Source organism: Artibeus jamaicensis, unplaced genomic scaffold (genome assembly GCF_021234435.1).
Source record: "Artibeus jamaicensis isolate MK-2021 breed Jamaican fruit bat unplaced genomic scaffold, CSHL_Jam_final contig_482, whole genome shotgun sequence".
Taxonomy (NCBI): domain Eukaryota; kingdom Metazoa; phylum Chordata; class Mammalia; order Chiroptera; family Phyllostomidae; genus Artibeus; species Artibeus jamaicensis.
This window is the reverse complement of record NW_026521857.1, coordinates 6190485-6195825: the sequence shown is the minus strand read 5'-3', so window position 1 is coordinate 6195825 and position 5341 is coordinate 6190485. Positions and strand designations below refer to the sequence as shown.

The following is a 5341-nucleotide window of genomic DNA, read 5'->3' as shown; positions in this document are numbered from 1 at the left end:
GTTTGGCTGAAGGGTTCATTATTGTCAGAGTTCCATATAATTCCATTTTCTGTGGTTTGGCTGCATTTTTGTTGCTAAAACTTTATTGTTTTTAAAATTGGTTGTGTGAGAAGGTACAGTGCTTCCACCTACACCTCCATCTTGGTGGAAGTCTCTCCCCTTTCAGCTTTCTGATGGGAAAAAGGGGAACAGGAAAGTTCTCACTTGCCTAGTAGACATGTAAAGACCTAGTATCAGAACACTCAAGTCTTGATGAGTATTCAGAGTTGCCACTTCTGTTGGCGTTGTATGAGTTCTTTGAAGACACCCAGGGGTGGGACTTCTCTCACCTACACTTCCTGTAGACAGAGTGCACCTTTACGTGGCTGACCACTCATTCCTGCTCAGACCCCGGGAATTTGGTACCGACTGCAGCTTTTTCATCATCTGGTCACCCATCCATATGACCCTCTTAGGACATAAGATAACTCATGGCTGCTTTCTCTTGTGGGTGGCCCATGTCTGACCAAGGGGATGATTCACACTTTCTTTGGCCCTGATAGACTCTGGAAGGAGGTGGGGACATGTGACATACAGACTATTCTGCACAAAAGAACAACCCTCACCTTGCATCTTTAATTTTCATTTTAATGGACTCTTAACTGATATAAGGGGTTGAAAAGCCATGTTATCAGATTTTGACAACATACTCTAAATCTTGCAAAGTGAGAGTCTCATACCTCACTTTAAAATGTGACATCTATGCCTTAATGCTTTGGCTAAAACTTTCATTCTGTTCGTTATACCTGCCTTGTGATGCTAGAATGACCAATTTTGTTATCACATCTTTGGCTTATACTTGCCATGTCACTGTAACACGTAGCCTTTCCCTTTTCTAATTCATTATACCAGGGCAAGTTAGTATCACCTTTGTATAAGTTAAAGCCCTTACTTATTTTCATAATCTGTACATTGGGCATCGCATTTGTTTCCTGGGGCCACCATAGCAAAACCACAAACTGGGTGGATGAAACAATAGACATTTAGATCTCATAGTTCTGTAGGTAACGTCCAAAATGAAGATGTCAGCAGGGCCACACCCCTCCAAAGGCTCCGAGACAGAACCTGTCCTGAGTCTCTCTCCCATCTTCCGGTGGTTCCTGACAACCCTTGGCATTCCTCGGTCTGTTGTTGTGTCACTTCAACTTTTGCCTCTGTCTTTACAAAATGATCTCCCTAAATGTGTCTCTTGCATGGTCTCCTTATCAGGAGATTAGTCATTGGACTCAGGGCCCACTCTAATCAGTGTGACCTCACCCTAACTTCGTTACATCCACAAAGACCCTATTTCCAAATAAAGGGGTATTCACAGGTGCTGGATGGACATGGATCTAGCAGGACACGCTGTGTAATCTGGTGCATGCCCTGTAAAATTTGTTGTAGAAAGGTTCAGTATCAGTGCAAATATGATGTTAATATGTTTTTGCCCTGAGTAATGTTTCAGAAAAAAATAGGCAGATTACATTAATTTTGGAAAGACCTATAGAAATAGGGACCCCTGTGTTTCACTGGAGTGCACTGCATAGCAATAGTCATATTCATAGAGTAATATAACAAACAGCTTAATAAGCATGGGCATGTATCGTAGGAGAGACTCAAAGAAAGCTAATAATAGCCACCCTAGAGATGAACGAGCGGATGCTTTTCCACAGCTGAATCCTCAGCGGGATGATGTAGTCTTTGTTGATTTTGCAGTGTGACTGATGAAAACAAAAGAGATGCAAGGAAGACAAATGACATAATTTTGAGTGGTTTGACTATAACTACACATAGTAAAGTTATAATAGCACTAGAAGTGGTGTGATGCTGTATGTAATTATCCATTTTTAATCTTCTGCAACATTTCAGAAAATTTTCCTGGGAGTATTTTCCCCCTCTACTGGGTTTCCCTTTTTCCAAAAATTCAAGTGGTGGGTTGGAACCTTGTTCAAATACTGACATAACATCAGGCATAAAACTGAAAGCAAGTGAAGGAGAACCATCATGATAGTCATCAAAACTGGGTCCTTTACAAATATGGTTTCTTCATGAATTATCAACTAAAGTCAGTTCTGAGAAAATGTGGACCTTTAGAAAGGTGCCATGAATAGTTAATGCTTGCAGATGTTCTATTTCCTGTCCATTTACTCTCTCTAGTCTTGAGTCATATCTTCCTAGAACCTTGGATTTTGCTGGGCCGAGTGTGCCTTTTGGAAAATCATATTTATTCAACCCTACAAATTCTGTGAGATCGTCATGCAACTTTAGAAACTTGGAGTGACTTCATGAAATAGCATGTATTTCTTATTCAAAATGGTTGTTTTATTACTACTTTCCCCTCTGTTTTCCACGTAACTTCTTTTCTGAATGTGGCAAACGTGTGCCTTCCTTTGGATGTGCAAATACAGTCAGTGGATGCCGATCCGTTCTTTCGGTGCAACTTATGCCAAATTTAAACTTTCCTTTGGATAATTGTTTTCTTTATGTGTTACCACATCTTTATTGCATTTTGTATTTTCTTTTATAAGACATTTGGATTCTTGTGAAAGTGTTATGTATGTAAATAATGAAACAACACCCACACTATTATTTAGTTACTGTAAGTACCCACACTGCTTTCTTTCTTTTCTTTTCTTTTCTTTTTAATCATCATAAGAATAGTTCTTAGGGATAGAAATGATGCAATGGTCTTAAAGATACAGTCAGTGCTTATTATTAATTGACGAAGAGTAATGTTTATTTCAACATGGGTCTCCATAACTGACGGCACTGAACTTCGTGCCATTTTGTGCTGGGTTGGAACTCAGTAGTAGCAGGTGTGATAAACTGTATAATATTCCACCATAAACTGAGCACAGCAGGGGGGTTCATGTCATTGATTAAAGTGAACTGGTTATATGGACACCAGAGAAATTTTTGAGCTTCTATATGGATTGGCTTGTGTTTATATGATAACTCAGGCAACAAAATTTTTTCTACCTTAGAAAAGGGGCCAAAAGTACAAGATGTGTAAAACCACTCACCTTTTTGTACTCACTAGCCTGCTAGGACTTTCAGAATTCCTTTTATGTAAAGGGCTCCATGGGCAGTGTAGGGCGTTTCAAGGTCCACACTGAAGCAGGCCCAAGGAGCTCTGGCCTCATAGATGGTAAGAGAGAGAAGGGTCTGAGGCCTACTTCTCTTCGTCTCTGCTGGCCTCCTCCTCTTTTGTAGAAGGCATCTGGGTACAGGCAGGCTGGGACCACGACAGCACAGACCATTGGAGGCGGGAAAGAACAAACATCCAGAGGGGACAGAGCCTGTGTTCAGAAGCTGGCCCATCCCCAGGAGACAGCAGGCCAGTGCGCAGTGGTCAAAGGGCATGACTAGCTCAGACTGGGCCAGGCTATTTGGATGTCTGAGTGAGTCCTATCTGCCAGCAGAACACAGTTCTGGAAGAAGTCCAACCGACAATATTCAAAATCAGGCATGGTTCCAGGTGATCAGTTCAGTCACAGCAGGGCCCCAGCCAGAAGCTGAGAAGGGAGTCAGAAATCACATCCTGCCTCCCGACGAAAGAGGAGAGCAGGAGTTTGGCACAGCATCAGGACCTTGCTGATGAAACTGCGGTTCTTGGCAAGGATCCAACCCCTGAAAAAACTGAAGTGCTGGGCAGAGAAACTGAGGCTGACTTTTGGCTTTGGCCAAAGTGGTAAGAGAACACTGAGGCTCAGAGTCTCCAGGAGGAATCAGACTTCCAGGTCTCTAGGCAACCAACCCAGTTTCATCTATTCATAGGTCTAAGGCTGATGACAGGATCAGGATGGCTCAGACTGGTTGGGAGCAACTAAGAGTTTCTGGAACTTTAACTCACATAGGAATTACTGGGGATCTAGTTCAAATGCAGATTGTGATTGGGTGGGTCTGAGCTGGGACCAAGATTCTGACTTCCTAACAAGCTCCCAAGCCACGCCGCTGGTTTTCAAACGCAGAAATCCAAACTCGCTGTCATTCTTTTGTCTCCGCCCCACTGCTCTCCAGCCATTCCACCTGTCCGGACAACACATCCTTCCCCCCCAGCCCTCATCGTCAACAGGTCTGACCACCTTCCTCCCCCTCCCATTTTCTTTTCCTACTCCTTTTCCTATCTTCACAACCCCTTTGCCCTACTGCATTGCTTCTGCCAAGACCATCAATAGAAAACAATCTTTTGTTCAGATGATAGAAAGGACAAAATAGCAAAAGCCAGAACCATTTTCCCTAATTGTCAGTCACATAACTCAATTGTTTTGTGTGTGATAGTTACAATTAGTCCAGATTAATGTCTCTGTCAGTTTCTGTCTCATAAAGAGCATAAAGAACAGGCAACCTCTTCCCTTTCCTCTCCGACAGACTCCAACAGTAAGGCACACCTTCCGAGCGCTTGCTGCCGCAGCACACACGCTAAAATTGAAACGTACAGAGACTATCACAGCCCCTGCCCAACGATGGCACACAAATTCCTGAAGCATTCCATATTTTTAAAAAGACATTAAAGTAGGCATAAATTAATGGCAAAATAGACTTTTGATGAAAGAGAGGAACCAATATAGTAAAACTTTTAATTTTATTTAATCTATAATAATCCATGCAAATCCAGTAAAAATCCCAAAAGAGTTTTAGTCCAATTCTAAAATTTAAATAAAAGAGCAAATGGCCAAGAAGAGTTTAAAATTTTTTAGAGATAAAGAATCGAGTGGAAAAAGAAAAAGCATAGAGTGTGGGAGGGAAACTTTCACTCTATAAGAGCTTAACTTAACATGCAGTTAGAGTTATTAAAATGGGGTAACAATAGAGTGTTCTAGTTAATGTGATCATAAGTGATTTTGACTTTATTTGTGCTTTTTTGATTTTGTACACCAAATATGTACTAGTTCCATGAGGAAAAGTAAAGCTCAAAGAATAAACGTTGTTTAAAAAAGAAAATGTATACTGAAATACTTGTAAAAATCAGAATGGTGTCATATATTTATTTTATGTGTCTATTCCTTGAAAATATATCTGAGTATAGTATACACTGAGTATGTTTCCACTTTTTGCACTAAGGGGTCATTAATTTCTGGCTTACACCAAAAACTAGTCATATATCGAGGGGCCTGTTAATTAAGATCTCTCAGGCAGCTATCTAATCTACAAAATGATATTAATAGCTTACCAGCTCACCCTGGAGGATTTGTTGTTGGAATTATACAGGATAATATATGAAACTGCTTAACAAAATGAAAGACTATCCAAATGCAAACTGCTATTACTAGTAAGTGTTTGAAATGGAGCACTTGTAGATTTTAGAATTTTGTACCATTCC

General features: G+C 40.8%; 1 non-coding gene across 1 annotated transcript; it reads left to right on the top strand.

Moving 5' to 3' along the window:
- Positions 1 to 4416: 4416 nt before the first annotated feature.
- Positions 4417 to 4519, top strand: LOC119051294 (U6 spliceosomal RNA). The gene has a single exon (XR_005082896.1). It is a non-coding gene; the product is annotated as a U6 spliceosomal RNA (small nuclear RNA).
- The last annotated feature ends 822 nt before the right edge of the window (positions 4520 to 5341 follow it).